The following is a 27,518-nucleotide window of genomic DNA, read 5'->3' as shown; positions in this document are numbered from 1 at the left end:
AAGTAGCATGCATGCTCAAGTGTGAAATGCGTTGGCTCCAGAATCCCAGGAGGCTCAACAAGAGTTGATATGGTTTGGCTCTGTGTTCCCACCCAAAGCTCGTGTGGAATTGTAATCCCCTCATATGGAGGGAGGGACCTGGTGGGAGGTGATTTGATCATGGGGGTGGAATTCCCCTAGGATTTGTCTAAACCAAGAACTTAAATAAGTGCAGAGCAAGCAAAAAGTATGAACTGAAGGTTAAAAAGTGATCTATAGTGTTAGAACAGAGCATGATTAGTGTGACAGTGAGTGAGTTCTCAAAAGATCTGATGGTTTAAAAATGTGTGGCACTTCCCCCTTCAGTCTCTCTCTCCTAACACCATGTGGAGAAGGTACTTGCTTCCCCTTCACCTTCTGCAGTAATTGTAAGTTTCTTGAGGTCTCCCAATCATACTTGTTGTTAAGCCTGAAGAACTGTGAGTCAGGTAAACCTCTTTTCTTCATAAATTACCCAGTCTCAGATAGTTTTTTGTAGCAGGGTGAAAACAGACTAATACAAGAGTCTTGTTTCTTTTTTAGTGGCATAGGGTATAAGTGCAGTAAGTTGTCATTTATTTTTAAAGGGGCATTTTGACAAGCCTTAGATGACTGAAAACATCATCAGTGTGGCATGACCCAGATTTGGAATTTTTGTGATGATAAGCATGTTTCCTCAAAAAATGGGCAGAGCACTTGTTACATCTTCTGTACCTGATCCAATCAGCATGATAAACTTTAACACTGTGGACAAGTGGCATGTCTTATTTATCAACATCCCTGCATTTTATTGCTATGCTTCTTCTTGCCTGCTATAACTCCTTCAAAATCAATTTCTTCACATATTCTTTAATTTTCTTTTGATATATATTGCCAAAGTATTACAATTATTTTAGTTTATAAGCTTTCTACTTACAGAGTAAACTGGAGGGAAAATCAGTTGTTTGTTTTTTTTTTTAATAAACTGGGATTTGGCTTTTGTCTGATTCTATGGGTTCTGAAATTTGGGTGTTGAGTGAATCAGAAACCATTTTAAAGGTAATTATCTCACCACAGGGTCTTCTAATGAGAAGAAGCTAATCTCAGACAGATAATTCTGATGACAGGAAAGAAAGACTGAAATTTAAAGTTCCCAAGTATAGGTCACTAGTTATCACCATTCGAAATTTCTGTATCATTTTTTTTGCCACAATTTATGCTCTAAGTTTCACATAATAGCTCATAGAATTTGTGAATATCAACTACCTGTAATTTTGGACCCCAAAAGGTTAGCTTTCGTCTTTTTAACACTGAGTAGATATTCGCTGAAAGAACAAATAGAAACATTTGTTTTTTTTAGTTTTATCTTGAGTCAAAAATATAAAGCCTTAAATTTGTAATTTTTTTCATAAGCTAACTGCGGTCAGAAGTTAACTATCCCGTAGTACTTACAGGCCTTATTTCAACTAAGTTCTATCTCAATAACCATCATGGTCTCCCAGTGCCATACCCTTAAGAAACATTTCTTTCCAGGCAACTACAGACATGCTGGAGGCTACTAGTATCCCTTTTATATTAGCAATGGTGTTATTACTGTTTTCAAATGAAACCAGTTAGATAACCAATTTATTTCTCACCTCGGAATCATTTATGTTACAAAATTCTACATCAGTCAAGTTTAGTTGGAAGGCACAGAAATCACTCTAGATATCTCAGTGGTAAATATTTAATACAGGAAATTAGATACACATATCTAAAGGGCTGGTAGAACACAGGCCAGGGACAGACCCTCCTGGATTTTATGCAATTAGGAAGTGCAAGCATTGCAAGAAATTGTTGTTGATGATCTTAGACTCTTGGAGTACTGAAGCTTGAGAATCGAAGGAGTTTTCCAGGGAACTGATGAGATTTCAGATATGTAGCCTTTTCACTCACTTCCTTGAAACCTCTAAGGAAAGGGAAATGGTTGTTCCCTTCTGGCTTTATGTTATAAACCATTACTTTCACTGTTGCAGTATAACCTAGAACTCTGTGGGCAAAGGATTCTGGAAAATAGTTTTTAGGTTTCCAGACTGTGACACAGCAGGGTAGTTGAGGTGGCTGAGAATGGTGATACATAGATAAAACCAACGTAACTTACTTTAAAGCAAACTTTGCATTGGTGCCATTTATATCAGTATTCTTCATATATCACCTTTTTTTGTTGTTGTTTCTGACAACTACTCAAATGAGTTTGACACAACAGCTCTGTAAAGTAATCACTCTGAAGTACTTATACTGATTCACTTTTCTTTATCCCACTCAGAGATTCTAAATCTGTCTATCATCTTCCTCCTTTGGTTGGCTACAATAACATCCTAATTGTTCTCTCTTTCTCAAGTATCTTTTGCCCCCAATCTATTCTCACTGAGGTTGGAAAAACATTTTAAACCAAAATCTGATTATACTACCTATTTGAGCAAAATGTTTAATTTCTCTCCAAATTTTTCAATGCTAATATAAAAACTTACATATGTAGTCAATTAAATTTCACTGTTTGGACTTTGCTACCTTTTCCAGCCTGACTGTTGCTACAACTTATGAATAATGCTATTCGTCCATCAAATATGCCATTCATAGCTACATGTAAAATTTAGGTAAGTTGGCCAACTTTCCACGTATATCTTATCCCTAGTTTACTCTGCGTTTCCTCCCCACTGATCACTTTTTCATGTCAGACCAGTCCTTTAACTACATGCTTTAATTTTCATTCAAATATGTTTGCCAACATTTGGACTCAACTACAATCTGATACTCTCCTGTGTGCACACCAGTTCGTCCTGCAGAGGATGACTTTCGTTCATTTCCACTCCATTTACTGTGGAGGACAAACTGGTGTGCACAGTTTGGTGTGCACATTTTATTTTCAAACTGGTGTACACATTTTATTTACATAGATGGAATCTACATTTTTTTTTTAAACGGAGTCTCACTCAGTCTCCCAGGCTAGAGTGCAGTGGCGCGATCTCGGCTCACTGCAAGCTCCGCCTCCCGGGTTCACCCCATTCTCCTGCCTCAGCCTCCTGAGTAGCTGGGACTATAGGCGCCCGCCACCACCCCCGGCTAATTTTTTTGGATTTTTAGTAGAGACGAGGTTTCACCGTGTTAGCCAAGATGGTCTCAATCTCCTGACCTCGTGATCCGCGCATCTTGGCCTCCCAAAGTGCTGGGATTACAGGCGTGAGCCACCGCGCCTGGCCGGAATCTGCATTTTTTGAAATTCTCATTGCTAATTCCTGATCATTGCTGTTGAACTCCTGGGAAAGCTCTCCTGTTTTTGAAGTTTTGCTTCTACTTATTATCCTTTTATACTGTTTTCTGCTGCCGCCCTTTGGAACATGGCTGAAAGTATTTCTTTTTATTCCAAATACTGATAGCCTCCATAATGACTGCAAAGAATATGTGACTAGCCCACTAGGCACCTTGTTTTCACAAATGTTTGATTTCTTGGATCTCAGTTCTTTCAACCTCCACTCTACTTTAGACACCTTTTCCCATGACCACAATCTGGATTTTATCATCGCTTATAATTTTATTACCTCTAATAAAATAAGTTCCAAATACTAATTGCTAATCACAGTCTCCATTCATTTCAGCTTTTTACTTCATTACTTTTACTATATAGTATTTTATCTTTATCATGTCTTTGGAGATTCAGTTTCTCACTAACTTTTCTCCTATTCCGATTGTTTCAATTTATTTCCTGTGAACTCCAGCATCAGTGGTGAATCGTATCAACATTTTATTTTCAGTTTCCATGTTTGATTTGATTGTTTGGATTGTTTTTTCTTCCTCATTTATATGGTTTTTGGCATAAGCATTATAAAAACCCTTATAATTTGCTCAATCAAGCCATCTACCTCCACTCGTCATAATGTTAAAAGTTGCTAGAGAAAATCATGCATCCTTACAGACTGATGCTTCCACAAATTGTTTTGTTCATACTCACTGCACCCTCAGTTTTCGCAGCAATCATTCTACTTATTTTCCACTTTCTTGTCATTTCTCATAACACCTATGGAATCTTCTTTTTCTAGACCCCAAAATGTAAGTGTTCTACAATGTTTCACTATTAAACTGCTTCTTTCACCTTATTCTGCCAGCTCTTTCTAGATCACCTTATCTTTTCCCATGGTTTCAACTGGAATCTACAGGCTGATAACTTTGAAACCTGTATCTCCAGCCAAGACATCTTTCCTGAGATTCAGGTTTATATGTTCAACTACAAGTTGAATACTATGTTTAGTACAGAGTAGTATTCCAATAAATATAACTTTACTGAATAAACTTAGTAAAATATTAAGTGAACAAACTCAAGATACAAGATTTTACCCCAGTCTTGAAAACAAAGTCTCCTCTATTATTTGTTTTTTAATAACATGTCGATACCTCTATGGAAATGCTTATGTTACAGTGACATTGCTTTGTACAGGACCATGTTTTATCTTCAGCATGCCTTTTGTGGCAATAAAATAGAAATTGAATGTTAAATAATATAAAAGTGTTCATCATATTAACTTCTACATGTTAGGTAATTTACTCTCTTTTATACAGATGAATCAATAAAAATGAATTATTCATGGAAAGCCAGCTTATCTTGTGCTCAACTTACAATATATACAAAAATTATATGACAGTGGGGTTTTTGAAGAAAACAAGAATTTACCCGTTTATATAATACTGTCTTCTCACAGTACAATAAGGTGATTATACATAAATACCCATTTGAATGCCCTGATATAAAGGGTGAAAACTAGGCTATAGTGGAAATATAAAATGTTTTCTGTGCTTCCCGTTGTCTTTTGTCTGGTGATTTATAGATGACAAGGAATCATAATATATTTCCTCTCAAAGGTTCTGGAACTCTATCCTACAAGATTTATTGTATTTAAGATGCTGACTGTTTTACTTTCTTGTTTCACTATAACATCCAATTAATTATATTGATTTGTCTTATTTTTTTTGATAATCTAGCACCCCATTCCTGTGACATAGTGAATATAATGTAGCCATCCACTTTTGTGAGGGCTGTAGATTTATTTTTTCAAATATTAATGCACATGAACTGTTCTATGTTAATTTTTACTGTCATAGTCAAATGTGTGTTTTTAAATTAGATTTCATATTTGATAATATTGTAGTAAGTATTTAAGAAAAAAACTGCCCTAAAAAAGGAAGTCTTAAGAACACCATAAAAGCTCAACCACTCCACTCTCTCTTCCAAAGAACTGCAGATGAGTTTAATCTTAGAAACTAAACAAACTGACGGCATGCCATCTATCACACCTAAACAAAATCCTGGGTCTCCAGTTTAACCTATTCCCATTTTAATAACACAACGGAGAGATGTTTTCTCCCATAGTACACACACCAAATTGTTATTGATTTTTTCTGCTGATCCTGCAGGCATTGTTCCCACTTTGTGTATCCCTTTGTTTCTCTAACCTTCTGCAAATCACATTGGTAATGCATTCACAATAGAGATTAGGTCATTCTCTTGTTCAGTTATTCTCTCTTTTGGCTGCTAGGGTGTTTTTGCACTGTATATATTCAGCAGCTTTTATGCTTAATTGAAATGGCCAGAAACACTTTTTTCCTTACTTTCCTCTGACTAGTAATACCACCGAGGTATTATTGCCTATGCCTATGACATAGTAATACCCTGTGACTCAAACTACATTTCCCATTCCAGGTGTTCCTTTTTATACAGTGAGCTTTTAATATGAGTGTTTCCATCATTTTAACCTAATTTATTTAGATGCATTTAATTCTCATTTTATATTTTCTTATTTGCATTAAGTAGGTAGGAACACTTTTAATAACACATGGACTCAAAAGATTTAATTCCTGAGTCTTAAAGATGTCTTTCTTTATCAGTTTGATCATGTTGTTGTCCAAATCATTATTATTGTTATTATTATTGAGACAGAGTCTTGTTCTGTCGCCCACACTGGAGTGCAGTGGCGCGATCTTGGCTCACTGCAAACTCACCTCTCAGGTTCAAGCGATTCTCCTGCCTCAGCCTCCCAAGTAGCTGGGATTACAGGTGCCCACCATCACTCCCGGCTAATTTTTGTATTTTTTTTTTAGCAGAGACGGGGTTGCACCATGTTGGCCAGGGTAAAAACTATTGTGATAAAGAACCAGAAAACTCCAAAAATGACCTGGATTTTCCATCCTTAGAAAGCAACGACTATGGGGTCAGCCCTTTCTTATAGTCATTTGAATTCTTCCTGTCTTATGGCTGGGAAGAAGGTAGGTCTAAAAGTCTGTAATAGTTTTAGTCAATTTTTAGCTCTGAGGATATATTTCTATCAAAGCTTTATAAGACTCTGACCCATTGGTTCCTCAAATCTATGTGGCATTATAGAATGCACTGTGACTAATTGTGTGCATTTATCTCCTTCTAAAAATGGACAAGCCCTAGCAGTATTAGTAGTAAAAGAAAGCACAACAGCATAAACAGGATTGAAAGTCCCATAACTGGCAGAGCTCCATTGCTGGGGCAACTTGACTTCATATGGCAAACAGGAAGGTCAGGATTTATAGCCAAAAACCTTAAAGAAAAATATATAGTTGGAGGAGAAAGACTGCACTGTAGAAAGTATTTTAATTGCATGCTCCCTTTTCCTTTGTGTTCATTTTCTTTGACTGGATGATCTATTGTTCAAAAAGTATTATATAATTGACATGGTTTTACTGTGTCCCCATTCAAATCTAAACCTGAATAGTATCTCCTAGAATTCCCACGTGTTATGGGAGGGACCTAGGAGGAGGTAATTGAATCATGGGGGCTGGTCCTTTCTATGTTATTCTCATGGTAGTGAATAAGTCTCACAAGATCAGATGGGTTAATCAGGGGTTTCCACTTTTGCTTCTTCCTCATTTTTCTCTTGCCACCACAATGTAAGAAGGGCATTTTGCCTCCCACCATGATTCTGAGGCCTCCCTAGCCATTGGAACTGTTAAGTCCAAGTAGACCTCTTTTTCTTCCCAGTCTCCGGTATGTCTTTATCAACAGTGTGAAAACAGACTAATGCAATAGTCATATTCACATCCTGCATGATGATTATTGATTGACTATTTACTTCATAGGCCTAAGAAGTTGGTTCTAGAAAAGTGTTGAAGCTCCTCCTTCATCACCTCACCTCTTGTCCTCAATTCCTACTTTTGCACAGGCAATATCACAGTTGTCTAGAATAGAAAGGACCTGGAGGAAGTGACCTGAATATCAAACAGGCAGATTCTCTGGTCTTTATATTATTAGATAGTCCTGCCACTGTCAGTGCAAAAATGAATAAAATATAAAGTCAATCCAACATACACTGAAAACCCCCAAGCCGTGCCATTTGGCGAGAGGTCACTCTAGTTCACTTTGAGTATGTTTTGCATAAAAGACAGTGTAGAAAATGACGAAGCTATTGTCACCTTTAATAGTTTTTAGTGTCAGATAGTAATCCAACATGTGCTTTCCCAGTTTATTCTCTACTCTATTGTATTTATGTTTCTGTCAATCACTCTTTTTCATTTTCTTTGTGTTCATTTCCTGAGAAGGACTGTCACATGCGTTAATGCCCATTAAATCCTAGTGCCAGTAAGTTTTAGGTAAGAATAATTCTGTTCTCAAGCCAAGAAAGTGGAGGCATAATAGACTAAGTTCCTTGAAAAATTCTCTTCAGTTTTTCTGAGTCCTATTTTATACTTTGGAACAGCTGTTCTTTTCTAAGACCCCCCCCAAGTTAACATTTTAGCTAAAGAAATAGCAATTCTTCCTAAAAAGTTATTTTAAACTTAAAGAAAACTGATAATACATAAGATTTATGATGGAAAATCTATCAAAGCACTGGAAAGTAAAAATCTTTAACTTCATTTTTTCTATTCATTTATACAGCAAATACGTATCAAGCATCTACCAAGTGAAATTTGCATGTCAAATGATAGAGACATGGGCATTTAAAAAAAAAGACATTTTAGCTATCTTCACATAGTTTAATTTATAGTTAGGGAGACACACAATAATAATCATAAATATCAATGTGTCAAAAGAACTGATCAGGATTATAAAAAGAAACATAGATAGGGTTTCTAAACGATGTTAAAGGGATCTAATTTACTCTGAGGGCTCAGGCTGTGGTTTCTCTGAGAAAATGAAACTCAATTTGAAGTTAAAATTGGGGTGCGATACGGGAAAATTCTGCATAGAGAGAGAAGCAGTTCCAGAGTTTCTAATATGAAGGAGCAAGAACTGAGGAAGGGAGTGGAGGCTGACATGCAGAGATGGACAGGCCAGCCTCCTACAGTGTGGTCAGGCAGTGGTAAGGCACCAGACCACTCAAACCTTTGTGGTCAGTCTAAGAATTTTTTATCATAGGACACATTTGAAGCTATTGAAAGAGACTTAATTGGGAAAATGTCCTTATTATATGTCTCTTTTGAAATAATCACCCTGGTTACAGAGTGGAGAATAAATTATAGCACAGCAAAAATGTAAGAAGCGATTTTTTTTTAGAGCATTTCTTTTCAATTAGAAAAAAAAATTATAGCTTGATCTAGGGTCATGTGATATAAGTGGATATACTTGAAAATTAGAAAGTAGAAGTTGTAGGACATTGTGATGGAATGGAAGAGAGGTTTGTAAGGCAGGGTGACTTCTAGGCTTTTGGCTTACAGAATGAATGGATGAAGAAGCCATTACTTGTAGTGGGAGGCCTAGGAGGTGAGGAATGATGGCAGCATGGTGTGAAGAGTTAAGGACTGAAGGTATAAATTTAGAGTTATTGTTGTATAATGATAATGGAAGCTTTATAATAATGTAAAATTTCCTAGAAAGAGATTGTCCTAAAGAAAAATAAATCCTGAGGTAGGGCATTAATGTATTCTTATATTTAGTATTGTTTGTTGTAAGGTAGGAGATTGGAGTATATCCAAATATTAATGAAAAGAATGCAACTAAAAGAAGTTTTATGTGAAAGAAACAAAGAATGCCTAGCAAGGTCTTTTAGAAGATTGAAGGAGTGAGAATATAAAATGAAGATAGAAGAAACAATACTTTTTTTATACTCACCAATTTATGAACATATTAATTAGTGATTTGTCTAAAGCACAAAACAGCTTGTGTTTTCCCACTTTTTAGTTTTGTGACATTTGGCAAATGACTTAAATTTGTCATGTTACTCTTTCTGTAGTGACAAGATATAGCTCATAGGTTTATTGTTAGGATTAAATGAATTGGTACATAATGAAATTTCAGAAAAGTTCTAGGCACACAGTGAGAAACCGGTAAATTATCAGATTTTTTATAGCAATTTTAACATTGTATGGAAATGTTCTGCATAATTGTTTTGTCTAGGTTACAGATGGCTCTAGGAGAAAGGACAAATGTACCGCTAGAACCGAGCTTACCAATGTATATCTGGTGTTCAGAATTTAAGTGAATTTTGCAATCTGCAGGTAAGAAGTTTGGTTTTGAGATACTACTGGTAAGAATATATACAGCAAACATACACCCACTTCCAGGCAAATGAGTTATACTCTAAAATAAAGGAGTAAAATTTGTCCAGTTAAGAGCTGTGGAGGATATAATCAAGTGTCTTTTTTGAACTGGTTTTCAATACTGAATGTAGAAAGATAACACTACCATCATGCATTCAATGACATGTGTTTCCCACCTGATGTATGCAAAACTCTCCTAAATCAACAAGGAGTTTTCTGGAGTCTTTTTAATCAAGTGTTATGATTGAATCATACTAGAATCAGGGCTTCAATTGACTATTTAATTGATAAGAGGCCAGAAAAAGGTGCAAACTGTCTCTAGGTAAAGGACAGTCTTATTTGGTACAGTAATGATGAATATTACTAATTTGATTAAATTAGATTAAGTTGAATTAAATTAAATTAAATTGTCACCTTGCTCTTTTAAGCTTCTTTGCCTCTTACGGACTTGCTTGTTTACTACAGAGGCTTATTTATGAAATTCCCTCTTTTCTTTCTAGGTTCTGAGCGTATTCTGAAGAAACGATTCATAGAAAGCAGTCAACTATATTATCAGGAAATAGACATGTTTCCACATGGGACAATTTTACTTAGAAATTTTGACTTATTTTTAATACGGTTATTTATCCTGGATGTTATGGTTAATAAGATTTTCAATTTAGTCCTTTTTTTTTTTTTTTAACTTGAGAACAGCCTCGTAGAGATTCTGTTAAATTTCAGGATATCCCCATTTTCCCAGAATTACCAAAGGTATTCAAGGAAACAGAAGAAGATGCAGAAGCAGTAATCTTCTAGGAGTTCTACTGCACATTATAAGTGATAGAAGCTTTACTGAAGATATAGATATAATATATATTCATTTAATTATATGTGTTTATATACATTTAATTCAGGGGCAGCTCCATTATGCAGAGTAGATTACAGACAATGATATTAGGACAGTATAGTATTTACACTCTTTTCTGTACAAATGAGAGTGATTTGAAGTTTACCAGGGGCTATAGCTTAGTGCTACATGGGATGTGTTCTACTTATAAATCCACTTTTATAAAATATGATTTTTCAGAAGAGTTTAGAATTCCAGAATTAATAGGTCAAATTAGGGACTTTCTAACCTTGAAACTTTCCCACTGTTTCTGTTCAGTTGCATCCTAATACTAAAATATAATGCAAAGGTGAGTTTGCTGGATCTACTCACAGGATAATAACATCTGTTTCTCCTTTGGGGATATTAGGTTATACTATGAGAATGAATAAATGAAAAAGGTATAATTAACATGCTTCTCAGAAAATTGGAATTACTGATTTTTCACTACAGATTGTTCAGATCATATAATAAAAGCATAGAAAACCTCTCTACAATTAGTTAATTCTGTCATCTTTAATCTCCATTTAGATATTACTTTCTCAAGGAATCCAATTTCTAAGACTGAGTCAAGTCTACCCAATAGACGAACTTGATATATGTGTTCGTTGTACTTGTTCTTCTGCCGTGTTCCACTTATTACATTTATAATTAATAATTTTGTGTAATTAGCTCTTAGTTACTTAGATTCTTTACTAGACTATTAGACTATAAATGTATCCATGAATTTATGACTCCATACCTATTTTATCTATTACATGTAGTAATAAACCTGCAGAATAAATTTCAAGGTGCCCTTTACTTAAAGACAGATTCTACATTATATATGCCCCAGACATTTAATAAGTTTGTTATCTTAATAAATGCATGTCAATGACTGCACTTTCAATAGAGAACTTCTGCCATTTCTAATAAATTACTAATTATGAATTCAAGCGGGTTGCATAGTGTCCCTCCAAAATTCATGTCAACTTAGAACTTCAGAATGTGAACTTATTTTAAAATAGTATGTGTAAATGTAATTAGTATGAATGATATACTAGATTTAGGGTGGACCCCAAGTTAATGACTCTAAGCCCTTATAAGAAGAAGAGTGGACACAGACACAAACAAAATGATGTGAAGAGGCAGAAAATGGAGTTAAGTTGCCACAAGCCAAGGAACTCCTGGGTCTACCAGAAGCTGGAAGAAGCATGTAGTAAAGATTACTCTGTAGAGCCTTCAGAGGGAACATGGCCCTGCTGCCAAGTTGATTTCAGACATCTATCATCCAAAACCTTGGTAGCATAAACATTCATTGTTTTAAGCCTTTTACAGTAATTACCCAGTTTACAGTATTTTCTAAATATCAAATCTATGAACTATATGAATATACTTGCAAGTTTAGGTGGGCTCTTGATCAGTATTTAATTTTCTTGATCTCCTTCAATGAAATGTTTGAAATCTGTAGAACAATAAAACACATTTAAGAATAAGATAGATTTCTCCTAGTAGGGTCATAAATAGGAAAATATAAATTAATATTATATGGTGGAAATTAGGAAAGCTTATTAGATGTATTTGGTACAGCAGATTTTTCAAAGTATCAAATACATTTTCATGGGTGATAATAAGAACATTCAAAAGGGGGGCCGGGCACGGTGGCTCACGCCTTGTAATCCCAGCACTTTGGGAGGCCAAGGCGGGCGGATCATGAGGTCAGGAGATCGAGACCATTCTGGCTAACACGGTGAAAACTCGTCTCTACTAAAAAAAATACACACACAAAAAAAATTAGCCTGGTATGTTGGCACGTGCCTGTACTCCCAGCTACTCGGGAGGCTGAGGCAGGAGAATCACTTGAACCAGGGAGGCGGAGGTTGCAGTGAGCCAAGATTGCACCACTGCACTCCAGCCTGGGCAACAGACTCTGTCTCAAAAAAAAAAAAAAAAAAAAAATAGAACATTCAAAAGGGGGATCTTTCTGTATTAACAATAAATCTATTACATAGAAATTTGAAGCAGACCAGTTAGCTTGAAAAATGTTTCTATTTCTTAAACACTGTTTATATCGAAAACAGTTTCATTAAGAATTTATCATTCAACATTGACTAAATGGATCTTTGGTGGATCAAAACTAACAAATAAAATGTCAATAATGACTGAGAATACCCAAGGTGATCAAAAGTTCTAAATTTGAAATCATTGACATTGTCTACATTCCCAATGAACATTTAGAATAATCATAATTTTTTAGATGCTTTTCATATCTTTTAAACAAAAACCCAGAATGGATAAAAGAGAACAATTATCAAGGATGTAGGTGCCAGACTCAGGGCAGAAGGTAGCTAGAAAAGCATGCCTTAGGGAAGTTAAGGGCCTAGCCTCATTCCTGCCTTGTTTTAATAGCTGTACACCTAACATAAATAGCTTAGTTTTCCATTGTTCTAGCTTCCTCTGCCCCATCTACAAAACATGGCACAGCCGGCTTGCCTTACAAGGCCTCAGTTGAAGGACCCCATGTACACATAGGCCAGTACAGCAGTACTAGGTTACTGGGGAAGGATCTCATCCCTATATGTGGTCTCATTCCAAGTCTATGGCTGATTACCTTCATTGTTGTGTGCGAAATGTTTTCACCCCTTGAAAATATGGCCACTTCAGCATACAATAGTTAAATCTTTATAATGACCAATTAATTCATCCTACCCCTTTTATGTGCAGCTGAAAAATGACAGGCTAGGGACATAGAACATTGTGAACTTTATGCTGTTAGAATCACTTGCCATAAAATGATCACTAGCTAATGGTCACTAAATTTACAAATTAAGGAAATTATATATAGAACACTGCAAAAACACAGTAAAAAGATTGAAGTTTGCCCATTTCTGCTCAGGAAGTCTCTTTGCTCCTAAGCTTCATATGTTGTCCAATTTGGCTTCAAAATTTCTGCTATTATTACTGTTTCTCCTCCTTTTGATCTTCCTTTTGTTCCCCAGTGCCAGAATTTCCAGAGCCTTCTTGCTCAGATGCCATCTTTTTGTATGCCATTTCGAAGAGCTTCAGTGATGCCTGCTGAAGAGAGGATGCTGCTTGTCCAATGTTTTCTCCCGTTTCGCTATCTTTTCTAGCCAGGAACTCTTTCATTTTGGAAATCTCTTCTTTTAGCTTTTGCACTCATCAGCAGGTAATTGGTCCTTGAATTTAAAATGTGGAACGCTTCACAATTTTGCATGTCATCATAATTTAAAATAAAGGGAAACAGAGCTTTCTGATTTGTAAAGATATTTACAAATGACCTTAATAATTTATTTTGACCAATATAATATTTTAAAAGAAAAAATTAAAGAAATAAAATCCACTTTTTTGTCTGCTAAAATTAATATACTGTCAAAAAAAGGATAAAAGTGGATATTTTTTATTAGGCGAATTAGTTATTACACTTTTATCTCTGTGACAAAATGTGTTTTCTTTTTCATAGTAGTGCTTTGTACCAATTGAGAATCAGGGCTTAAAAGTCAGATTGTAACAGAGGTTCAAATACTGACTTTGACAACAGCTATAATTAAATAATATAATGTCTTCAAAATGTTTAATGCAATTCTTTTCATATATTACACTTTCAAAAAACAGGAGCTTTCATGGATCTAATAATACCACAAATTTCTTGAGGCAAAGATTTTGCTTTATTTATGTCTGAATCCTCAGTACAGTGTTGACATATAATAAAGGCTTAATAAATGTTTATTAAATAAATGAATGACTAAAAAAGAATCTGTCCAATGGGTATGGTAATCATCTAATTCCTTAGTAAATTTGGACATTATAAACAAGTGATCTGGATAAATTCATGTAATAACAATATGCAAAATAATAGCTACTATTTATCAGGCATTTATTGTATGTTAGGAACTATTAAAATGCTTTGGATACACTATCTTATCTGACTGTCCTAAAAGTCTGTAAAATCAGTGAGGCAGCTATTTCCATATTTTTTATTTTAAGTAAGGATAAGCAGAGCTTAACAGTTTAAGTTGTTTGCTTCCAATCAAACAATGAAATATGGCAGAACTTGTATCTAAAGTCAAGTCAGTGTGATGAAAACACTATATCTTTCCTCATGTACTATATTAATAAAAACTATGTAAATATTTTAATATTCTACTCAATTGTAACCAGATTTTGGGGAGGGGAATAATTTGTCTAATAAGCTATAATTATACAGGTGAATGTATGTGAAAGTATATTGATGTGTCCAGTCCCCTCTACCATGGAAGGAATCTTGGTTTTCCTGAAAAAACAACAAACAAACAAAACTCTTTAGGGAATTAGGAAATCTTGGCTGATTCTGATTTCTGTGATAATACTAACCTTTGGCTTAGCCTTGTGTTAATCTTACTTGAGATATTTAACTTTGTTCAAATTAATAATTGTTAACATTTGAAATTCCTCTTGGAATAAGTTCATGATTATTTTCAAGTGGAGATAGGTTTGCTCTTAACAATCATGTGGAATAATATTTTGCTCAAGAATTTTTGAAATGCTATGCCAAAATAGAAGTCTCTGAATGCCATTTCAACTAGAATAATTAGCTCTTATTTGCTTAAGAGTTCAAAATCTCAGAGGCAAATTCTTAATATTTCCCAAAAGAGGCTTTGCATCTCAAAATATCTAACCACATTCCTATCTCACATTTATATTACTGTCGAATCAACAATTTTATGGATGTTTAATTTTTAGAGGGCATTAATGCTTTACAGATACATTTAATTACATGGAAAACGCTACAAAAATTATCGTTGGTTAAATGACAGAGAAAAAAAAACAATCATTTTACAGTCCAGTAATTTCATTGAAATAGAATTTTGATGCATCAAGGTATATACATTGACTTAATAAATCATGGCAAGGAACTTAGCAATTACATAATAATTAACATGACCTTATTTTTGGATTCCAAATATATTCTAATGAATGAGTCAGTTTAAGAGCCTTTATTTCAAGTCTAGTGTAAGCAAAGGAAAGAATAAGCAATATTACTTGACAGTTCTTTGCTTTGGTAGTATTCATATAATTGTAGGAAATAGTGTAAGTGTAACAGTAAAACTACAAAATAATTATAAAAGTATTAACATAACTAGACAGAAATAAAATAGAAACCTGTATGTAGAAAGACTTCGCCAGAGATGATAATTAAAGTTCAGTAAAAATACTCAATTTTTAGGTTTATATTCAATTTATTTTGAAAAAGGAAAAAAATGCAATGGGACGCTTCACTCTTCTCTGGCGTTGCATAGATTTTCCAGGCTTTGACTCACCTGCTTGTGTTTGGCATTAGGGTACTGCCTACTTTCAGAGAAAAGACTGCAGAATGTAAAGTAAGAGTGTTTTGATTTGGGTCCTGGGTGTAATAACTGTTAATCTGATTGCCATCAGGTATGTGAATTTTTTTTTTTTGCACTTCAGAGTTTTCAGATGCGAAATGAGGGTAATAGACTTTAGAGGGGTAGTGGGAGGAGCAAAAACAAATGTAGGTAACAGACTCTTAGAAAACTGAATGCCATACAAATGCAAGTGGTTAGTAGGGCTGTATTAAATTTTTTTTTTGCTAAGAGGCTTGCTTTCTGTTTGTTTGTTTGTTCCTTTTATAACAGTGTGGTGAGGAGAAAGGAAGTGTCAGATTTATCCCATGATCTGAAATTCGACCACATATGAGCAACCGTATATGAGAAAGAGCTACTAAATAAGACATTCTGTTTCCTGGTGAGGAAGGAGAAAGTAATGACCAAGCCATGCTCCTGGTGTTATATACCTAGTCATTCAACAGGACCTCCCAACTACAGCAAAATGGAAAAAGGTAGGAAGCCCACGGTGGAAGACGGTGCGCTCACCAACATTTGCTCAGTCCAATGCTCCCACAGACCCCAGGCATGTTGCAAATCATATTGTTCTGTTCAGTGCATGAAAAGTCCAATCAATCTTTCCATAGGGGATAAAAAAACTTTCATTGAGCTTTATATATATTAAATATATGCTTTACTTGGAATGAAAAGTGCCAGGTGTTTTATATGCTAATATATAAAGGAGACAGAAGCGAAAACTCACTTTCATCTCTGAGTACTTGCCACATGGCGATTTCTGGGATCTCACAGTTCTATATGATATCATTTGGCACATTACTTTAGTAAAGATTCCTTAGAGCAGCTACAACTGTGCTTTTCAGATCTAATGCTTCCTCTTTGCACATCTCCCTTCTGAGGCTGTTTTGACCTTGACAGCTTCTATGCCATTACTGAAATATTACAGCAATAATTCAGAAACACCATGGTTAACATTAAAGTAACATTTAGCTATCTAGAGATTTGAAAGTTGGGACAATCTGTAGTATCTTCCTTTATGGTTTCTAATAAGTTTCAGTTTTGAAGATCAATGCAATCAAATTTTAAAACAAAGAAATTAACAAAAAAGCAGGTAGCCAAAATTAGAATTGGTCTTTCCTAGAAGAGATAAAGCTCTTTGTTTCTACAGTCAGTGTAAGTGTGGAGAACATAAAACAGAAAACTACATTTGGCTTCAATATAAAATGATTTAATAAAACAAAAATCATATTATATCCTTAATCAACCCATCTTGCACTTATTAGAATTTTTTGTTTTTAGCCAATGTTCTTTCTTTTCTGAGAACAGGAAAAGGTGTAAAAAGGTCAGAATTTCATACAAATTCGAGCTGGGATGAGAAACACATATCGATGGGTTGGGTTTCTGAGTCACCTGATCATGCTTCTTTGGGAAGATGTTGGAATGAGAGGGCTTGGATATTTTTGACAGACATAAACCATTAAAGTACTTCTAATTTCATATTATGCTTACAAAATGCAAGCCAGTTTTTAAGTGCTATTCAACTTACAAGAATCTCTTTTTAATGAGTGTCTAATTCACTCTTATTTCCATGATGAGTTTCAGATTTTCCATGACTTTGAGTTACCTCTGGAAAATTAAGTTATTCCTTAAGTACTCCTCAATACTCTTTGATGATACCTAATAGAAATCTAATGGAACTCAAACTCTCATACAGGATAATTCCATTATACACATAATTCTGCTTCCTCTACCCACTGTATTCTTCTTGTCTTTGTTTTAATCTTTTACTCCAAAAAGACCCTCTCCCCACAACCCATAACCACTAAAATCTAGAAACCATGAGGCAGGAAATTTTATCTATTTTTATTCATTGTAGTGTTCCCCATGACAGCCTGTCACATAATAGTAAGTATACAGCAAATACTTGTTGAATGCAAGATAAATCTTTTCACATGTCAGTGGAAGAAATTATTCTGTAATCTTTTTTCCCCCCACAGTGCTGGGCATATAACCAACACTAAATATGTGTTTATTGAATAGTACATACATGTTTACATAATAATAATACATGTTTACTGAATAATAATAAACAAAACTGTGGATTTTATCTTAGCCCTCATACCATAGGTGTTCCATAGCTCTCTACCTAATTATTGCCCATATTGGCTCATGAAAAATAGTTTTCCTAAATCTCTCTACATGTTCTTTATTTTTTAAATTTTTAGCTATGAATTCATAATAAGTGTATATGTTTATGGGGTACATGTGATGTTTTGATACCTGCCTAGAATGTGTAATAATCAAATCAGGTTAACTGGGATATCCACCATCTCAAGCATTTATCATTTCATTGTGTTAGGAACACTATTTCACTCTGAGTTGTTTTATATCACAAAATCAGTAACTGTTGACTATAGTCACCTATTATGATATCAAATACTAAATTGTATTTTTCTATCTAACTATATTTTTGCACCCATTAACCATCCCTACTTTGTTCCTCCATCCCCACTACCCTTATCAGCTTCTGGTAACCATCATTCTACTCTCTATTTCCATGAGATCAATTGTTTTAATTTTTAGCTCCTACATATTAGTGAGAACATGAGATATTTATCTTTCTATGCCTGGCTTATTTCATTTAGCATAATGTCTTCTAGTTCTATTCATGTTGTTGCAAATGACAGGATTTCAATCTTTTTCATGACTGAGTAATAATATTTCATTGTGTATATGTACTACATTTTCTCCATCCATTCATCCTTTGATGGACACTGAAGTTGATTCCAAATCTTGGCTATTATAAATAGTCCTGCAATAAACATGGAATTGCAGGTGTCTCTTTAATTCACTGTTTTCCTTTCTTTTGAATATATACCCTGGCAGTAGGATTACTGGATTATGTGGCAGCTTTATTTTTAGTTTTTTGAGGAAACATTTGTACTGTTCTCCATAGTGGGTGTGCTAATTTACATTCCCACCAACAGTGTACACGGGATCCCCTTTCTCCACATCCTTGCCAGCACTCATTATTGTCTGTCTTTTGAATAAAAGCCATTTCAACTGGGGTAAAATAATATCTCATTGTAGTTTTAACTTGCATATCTCTGATGATTAATGATGTTGAGTATTTTTTGTATACCTGTTGGCCATTTGTATGTTGACTTTTGAGAAATAACTGTTCAGATCTTTTCCCCATTTTTAATTGCATTATTTGATTTTTTTCCTATTGAGTTAAGGTGATTTTATATTCTGGTTATTAATCCCTTGTCAGATAGGTAGCTTGTGAATATTTCCTGCCATTCTTTGGGTTGTCTCTTTTAACTTTCTTAAATTTTTTTTTTTTTTTTCTGTGCAGAGGCTTTTTAGCTTTATGTGATCCCATTCATCCATTTTTGCTTTGGTTGCCTATGCTCTTTAGGTCTTACTCAAGAAGTCTTTGCCGAACCCAATGACCTGGAGAGTTTCCCTAATGTTTTCTTATAGTTTCAGGTTTTAGATTTAAGTCTTTAATCCATTTTAATTGGATTTTTGTATATGGTGAGAGATATGGGTCTAGTTTCATACTTCTGCTATAAATATCCAGTTTCCCTCGCACCACTTATCAAAGAAACTGTCCCTTCCCCAATGTAAGTTCTTGACACCTTTGTTAAAAATGAGTTCACTGTAGATGTGTAGATTTATTTTGGGGTTCTCTATTGTGCTCTATCAGTCTATGAGTCTGTTTTTTTGCTAGTACCATGGTGTTTTGTTTACTATAGCTCTGCAGTATAATTCAAAGTCAGGTAATGTGATTCCTCCAGTTTTGTTTTTTTTTTGCTCAGGATGGCTTTGACTCTTCTGAGTCTTTTGTGGTACCATGTATATTTTAGAATTATTATTTCTGTGAAGGATGTCGTTGGTATTTTGATAGGGATTTAAATGAATCTATAGATTTCTTTGGACAGTGTAAACATTTTAACATTATTTCTTTCTTTAACATTATTATTATTTCTTTCAATCCATGAATCTAGAATATCTTTTTATTTTAAACTTTCCTCTTCAATTTTTTATCAATGGTTTATAGTTTTCATTGTAGACATCTTTAACTTCTTTGGTTAAGTTTATTTCTAGGTATTCTATTTTTTTACATGTTCTTTATTCTAAGTATGTCTAGATTTCAACCGCTTTCTCTTCTCACCAACCAATAATCCTTGCATGCCATTATTCTCACATGATACTTAGGGAAAAGTATATCAATAAGGTGAAATTATATTTTAAACTTCTCATTGCATGTGTCAGTCATTAATTCCTTTTTACATTCATCTACCCTTTCATTATAACAACCAGTTAAGTGCTTAATACCAATTATCAATATTAAAGTGTTAATTATATTATGTAAATATTTATTATCAATATTTAAAATGTTGATTATCAACACTGTGAGTCAGTTAACAAAATATATTATTACTTGAACCTTTAGAAATCTTGCCAATACTGTTACCTTTCTGAATGCTCATCTAGACTCATGCAGAATATGCTAAAGACACATCTTCCTTTTCATTCTACCACAATGATCTGTTCAGCTTACTTTATTATAAAAAGAAACAAGTAGCTATCATTCTTAAATATGCCAGAATTATTACTGGAATAATTTTGGAGAGTGATGTAAATGTTTAAAATCTTGAATATACTTAATTCACATCACCTAGATTCAATCATAAACACAAACATTTAAGAAATTCAATTTAAAAAATAATTGAGTCAAGTTAGAGCATCTCTGTTATTTGTTTTGTTCTTCCTAATACAAAACATGGTGCCTGAGACATAGTTGTTAAATTAGCAAATGCATGCATTAATGAATAAATATTTTGGCTAGACTGACCAGAATTATTTGTATCTTATGTAGTTACATCAATATAGTTCTGTATATTTGAAGGATGTAAGCTATATCATCCTATGAAGAGGGAACAAAGAAGAACACTTTGCTATTTCTGGTTATAGGTTTCTGGCATTGCCACACTGTCTTCCACAATGATTGAACTAATTTACATTCCCACGAACAGTGCAAAAGCTTTCCTATTTCTCCACAGCCTCGCCAGCATCTGTTATTTCTTGACTTTTTAATAATCGCCATTCTGACTGGCGTGAGATTGTATGTCATTATGGTTTTGATATACATTTCTCTAATAATAAGTGATGTTGAGCTTTTATTTAATATGTTTGTTGGACAGATAAATGTCTTCTTTTGAGAAGTGTCTATTTGTGAACGTGGAATATCTTTGCCCACTTTTTAATAGGGTTTTTTGTTTTTTTCTTGTAAATTTGTTTAAGTTTCTTGTGGATTCTGGATATTAGACCTTTGTCAAAAGGATAGATTGCAAAAATTTTCTCCCATTCCGTAGGTTATCTGTTCACTGACTATGCAGCCATAAAAAGAAAGGAGATCATGTCCTTTGCCGGGACATGGAAGAGCTGGAAGCCATTATCCTCAACAAATTAACACAGGAACGGAAAACCAAACACCACATGTTCTCACTTATAAGTGGGAGTTCAACAATGAGAACACATGGACACAGGGAGGGGAACAACACACATTGGAGCCTGTCAGAGGAGGTGGAGGAGGGAGAGCATTAGGATAAGTAGCTAATGAATGTGGGCTTAATACCTAAGTGATGGATTGATAGGTGCAGCAAACCATCATGGCACACGTTTACCTAAGTAACAAACCTGCACACCCTGTATATGTATCTCAGAACTTTAAAATAAAATAAAATAAAATAAAATAAAATATTGTAAAAAGAACACTTTCATTATCCTTTATAATCTCTCTGTATCATATATATTACTGTAACATTATACACAACATATAGTAATACAATAAAAATACATAATCTCTATCTATCTTTGACATTTACAATTCTTTAGATAGCATAGGTTTCTTATTCATACCACAGCAACAAGAAAGACACGGTGAGAGATATACATGAATGAATCTAAATCCATGTACTCTTAGAGGACTCTGACTGCCTGTTTTAATGATAAGGGGTTATCAGTGTCATCTTTATATATCAAGAAGACACAAAACTTTATAGCATTGTAAAACTCAGTAAGAACATAGATTTAGGTAACATGTGATTAGGTTATCTCTATTCTTGTTCATCCTCCGCTTAGTCTCCATACTGGGTGTGGAGAAGAGAGTAAGGCCAGGTGGAGAAAGAGCAGTTACATGTATTATAAAGCACAGAATGCACTCAATTCCAGAGTTTTTCTAGCCTAAGATCTCCTTATTCCTCAAAACAATACAAATGAAAATACCACATAATCCAGCAATTCTTCTGTGTATATACCCAAAATAATTGAAAGCATGTTCGTGAAGAGATACCTGTGCACCTGTGTTCATCGCAGCCTTATTCGCAATAGCCACAAAGGGGAAGCAACACAAGTGTCCATTTTCAGATCAATGGAAAAATAAAATGTGATGTAGCATACAATGGAATATTATTCAGAGTTAAAGGGAAAGAACATTGTGACACATGCTGCAATATAGATCAACCTTAAGAACATTAGGCTAAGTAAAATAAACCAGTAACAAAAAGATTTTTCTACATATAAGTGGAAAAATACTGCATGATTCCACTTATATGAGATGCTTAAAGAGTAGTCAAATATTAGAGATAGAAAGGAGAACGGTGATTGTGTTTAATGGTTATAGAATTTCAGTTTTGTGAAATAAAAAGAATCCTGGAGCTTGGCTGCACAAAAATGTTAATGTACTTAACACCACTAAACTATACACTTAAAAATGATCAAGATGGCGAATTTTACATTGTGTGTATTTTACCATAATTAAAAAAAAAACCTCCCTTGAGTTTATGAAACAAATGCCAGTGAGATGGAAATTATTCGAATTCCTCCCACATTCTAGAAATCCTCTGAAATCAGAATACGGTTTTGCTTTGGTATATTAGCCATAATGGACAACTGACACCAGGTGGCCCCAAATTGTATCTGGGGTCAGTTCCCCAAACTCAAACAATATTATGACCATGGACTTTGGTAAAATTTTAAATTGTATTATGTTATAAAGATAAATTTTATTTATCATGTTAAAAATTTTATTTACATGTTGTAAATTTTACTTATAAAGAATTTTAAATTTTATTTATCATGTTATAAAGAGGGGGTTTCTGTGCTTTGATTACAAATACATATACTTAACGTATTGATATTCATTACAAATTCATTTTTTCCATTCTGGTTCAAATTGATAGGTTCTCCAGATCATTACTCTGTCTCTGATTGTTGCATTCTGCGACATATAGGGATATTCATTGCTTAAAAAAATAAAAAATTATTTCCTTTGATTTGTGAGTATAAACTTCAGCTCAAGGATCTATTGTTATATTTGACTCGCTCTTTGGCACTTGCACAAACTATATTTTTCCGATTAGAAAAAGTAGCATTCACCTGAATCTGCAGAGACAGCCATTGCTGACAGTGGTCAAACACTGATAACTTGAGGATAATCTTGTCTATTGTTTTGAAACCATTTGAAATATTTTCTTGCATCTTCCTTTTCCTTTTTTTTGGTAATCTTTTTACATTTGCTTTTTTAATGAACTTTAAAAATACTGTCTACAATTTTCCTTTCCTATAATCTACAAACTTATTTTGGCCCATAAGTATTCTGTCTGCTTAGCTAAATTATACGATACCAGGACTTGAGTAGAAAACGTCATTTATATTTAAATGGAAAGCAATGATTTGCTTATCACAATTTTAAACAAATATTTTAAAGGATTCATAGCTGTTTCCTATAGAATAAACCTGTATTAATCTGGGTTCTCCAGAGAAACAAAACCAATAGAAGATAAAGAAATGTATTATAAAAAAAAAGCAGAAGAGCTGCTGCTGTAAGTTCCAGTCCAAGCCTGGGTCCAAAGGTAGAAGACTAATGTTCCAGCTTGAAAACAGACAGAGAGACTGGGTTCAGTGGCTTATACTGTAATCCCTGCACTTTGGGAGGCTGAGGCAGGAGGATCGCTTGAGGTCCAGAGTTCAAGACCAGACTAGGCAACATAGTGTAGACACTGTCTCTACAAAAAAATTTAAAAGTCAGCCAGGTGTGGTGGTACATGACATGCCTGTGGTCCCAGCTCCTCAGGAGGTAGTGGGAGGATTGCTTGAGCCCAGGCAGTCAAGGCTGCAGTGAGCTGATATTGTGCCACTGCATGCCAGCCCAGGAATCTAAGTAGGACCTGTCTAAAAAATAAAAAACTAAAAAGAAATTTAAAAAAAAAAAGGCAGAGAGAGGCTTTTTTCTTTCTCTCCTGAGGGTCAGCTTTCTATTCATACCTTCAATTGATTGGTGATGGCCACCACATTAGAAAGAGCAATATGCTTTACTCAGTCTACCAATTCCAATGTTAAGCTCCCGTCAAACACACAAACACTCCCAGAAAAACATTTGATGAAATATCTGGGTATCCACTGTCCCAGTCAAGTTGACACAAAATTAACCATCATAAAAGCAAACAGAAACATTTCCATTTTCCCACTGGCTTCGGACAAAGATTTTTTCCTTCCTTAAATCATTATAATTCAGTGACTTGAAGAAAAACATTATTATGAAAGATTTCAAAACCATCTCAAATTTTAAAATCACTATACTGTTGGTAATGGTTAATTCAGTCGCTTTAGATTAATGTAGGATGTCTAAATATGTTGGGTGCTAGAGATTATTGAAATGTATGGGTGTGCTTTGGAATATGTATCTCTGTGCTTTTCTCTGTGTGTGTGTCTGTGAATATGTGTATGTGTGTATTTAAGAGCAAACAGCAAAGACAATGGGGCACTGAGTGCAGGAGTTAGGGAGTATTTATGAGTGACCCAGAATTCTGATAAACATAGTTCTTTAAATAGCATTCAAAATAATTTGAATGTTTGAAAAGTTGAAAATAATCTTTTCTGTAAACTTAATCTAAAACAAATTGGCTATTTCTTTAAGCATAGAGAAAACTTAACCAAAGTATTTAGTATATATATAGGAGATGAGCTTCCTGTCCAGTTCTTTCTTGTACGACACCTGTTCTACTTTTATATTCAAGGTAAATTAGCTTTGTAGCAAGAAGAACTATAGAAACACTGTTTAATTTTATTTGCTATTCATGATTCTTTTGAGGCTTCGAAATTTTTTCTGATCAACAAACTATCCAATAAGCTGCAAAACTTTATTTAACATGTATGATGGAGGAAATATCTCAATTTCCATACATTTCCCCATTCATAATTCCATAGCAGTTTGTTGGATTCTTGAAATTATCTTAATTACTTTAAATAGGTAGTGTTTTTCTAATAGTTGAAAATAGTATTTGTAATATCGTTCTTATTCAGTCAAGCTTATTGGATGTTTTCTAGAGGCCCTGGGACCTGAAGATAAGTTCTGCCAATAATCTCTTCAGATAATGACAAATATTTCCAGGAAGGAAGGTAAATTATTCATAAAATCATGCTTTTCTCTTTTCTGTATAGATCGCCTACCCTGTATATACTTTATCTCATGATAAGTACAATGAGCCCCCTCAAAATTGTCCTGATTGCCCTCAGAAGAGCTAAGAGGAAATGTCCATTGTCTTCAAGTCTTGGATGCTCTAAGTATTGGCTTAGCTAATTCTATATGCTTGCATGCTTTTAGATGAAACAGTATCCCTGGTTTTGGAAATAATTAAGGCAGTCTTCTACTCTTTATTATTTATTCTGTATCCTTTGGAATTGTTTATTATAAAGCAGATAAGAGGGAGGATAGAGTTTTGGAAACAGATTTTACCAAAATTTTCCACATTCAGAAAAAAGTATAGAAATACACAGACACACACGAATTATAGTCCATAGTTTGCACTATGGACTATGCAATATGATTAAACTAGTGAAATAGGGAAAATGCAGGTGGCAATAGGCAGAGGCTTACAGGAGAAAAGGATTTCTAAATCCTAACAGGAAAAGGACATAACACATAAGCCTATGAACATCAAAACAATACTGAATTCATATATATATATTTTATATATATATATATGTATATTTTATATATATATATATATGTATATGTATCTAGGTTCATACGTCCAGAGAAAGTAAGGATTTTTGTTTTGCAAAGTATCTTAAACAATATAACAGTGTCTTCAGAATGCTTCAGTGCTTAAGGCTCAATATACTATAGTTGACCATATAAAGCTGATAAATGTGTTTCAGAAGGGCAGTCAATCACGCTATGCTTCCTTAGTTCCATATAGTCCAACCTTTTTCCCCTTCATTGCCTCCAAGAAAGAATGAAATAGTGAAAATTTATATTACTGCAATACCTATAAAAACCATGAATGCAATGAGATTTTGCTGGCAGAATATAAAGTATGTCACAGTTGCAAGCAACGTTGCCAGGCATGAAATCTCCTGCCATATGGATAGGTGTTGCTGCTTTAGGTTCTTTATTCCATGCCTTTTGGGGGGCCATTTCTGAGATCTCATAAACTTCTCTGAATGTAGAAGTACATACAGGGCATTCGTACTGAAACTCAAAGTCTCTCTGTCTATCCATGTATAGAGTAATAAAATCAGAAATTCTAAGGAATACAGCTATAGTGGGGACACAGTTTATCTTTTACATTGTAGAAATTCTAAATGGAAATTTGTACTCTTCAGTACTTCTCATGTTAATACATTAAGCATATTTCACACTTGTTATGCTCATTACTGTCTCTAAGTTTCACAGTGATAAAATAGAAGATTATCTCCTGTAGTCACTTCGTTTTCCATGTAAATGCTTTTTTAAAAAAATAATTTCAGCCACCATACTGTTATCTTTCTTTACTGCAGCTATACTGTAGATTAAGTTAAGGCTTTAAGAGATTCTTTTTTAGGAAGTTTTAAGTCTCCCTTTATGATCAATATGCTGCTGCACGTCCCCTAAGTAGAAATATTCTGTCAATCCGTTTCTGAAAAACATCATGGCCCTGCTTTATTGGTATTAAATTGCATTCAGTTTCAAGCATCCCGGAAGAATGTTAATACTTTTATTTTTAGTCTGGACATAGAGGTACACAGCACATTAATTCAAATCACAAATGATACTAAATTGGGTGATGATATGAACACCAAGAGAAAACAAACATAATAAAAAAAGATCCAGAACAAAATAACAAAATAATGTTCATACTTCGTAACACCATTTTGGATATATATGGAGAAATAGCCAAACACTGATTTCTAACAGCTGGGAAAGATTTTATGCATGATTGACTCACAAAGAAATTTGTGACTGATAGAAACAAAATAAGTCCAAATTTATAGTGAAGAATTACATCAAGAAAAGTTTTACAAATGTCATTAGCATCCCATTGGTGTCTAAAGAAGTGATTGTCCCTTTCAAAATAATACTATATTCTAAACATGGCTCATCTGCTTCATCAATCTGTTGTTGTATTGATGCAGAAAAATTACCTATATGGGGAGATATAGCCATCTGAAAAGCCAGAAGTTTTAGCACAGTTATAAGCAGGAAAAGGAGAAACAGAACAGTGTGATAAAACTTAATTTCATGAATGTGGGAAACAGATCATCAGTCCAAGGAAAGGGAGAGATACTTCATTGCAAAAGAATTATACAAGTAAAAACTGGTATTTTATAAAGATAAACTAATAAAATGTGATGTAAGAAATACGATTATTGGGAGGTGATGACCTCTACAGTGTATTATCTATCATCTATCTATCTATCTATCTATCTATCTATCTATCTATCTATCTATC

General features: G+C 34.1%; 1 long non-coding RNA gene across 1 annotated transcript in view; it reads right to left on the bottom strand.

Annotated features, from left to right (window-relative positions):
• Window positions 1-11,782: 11,782 nt before the first annotated feature.
• Window positions 11,783-27,518, bottom strand: part of LOC131383458 (uncharacterized) — a 91,446-nt gene continuing 75,710 nt past the window's right edge. The window contains exon 3 of the long non-coding RNA XR_009213499.1: window positions 11,783-11,837. This is a non-coding gene — a long non-coding RNA (uncharacterized LOC131383458). The remainder of the gene's footprint in view (window positions 11,838-27,518) is intronic.

Source organism: Hylobates moloch, unplaced genomic scaffold, assembly GCF_009828535.3.
Source record: "Hylobates moloch isolate HMO894 unplaced genomic scaffold, HMol_V3 SCAFFOLD_5, whole genome shotgun sequence".
Taxonomy (NCBI): Eukaryota; Metazoa; Chordata; class Mammalia; order Primates; family Hylobatidae; genus Hylobates; species Hylobates moloch.
This window is presented reverse-complemented; position numbering and strand designations above follow the sequence as displayed.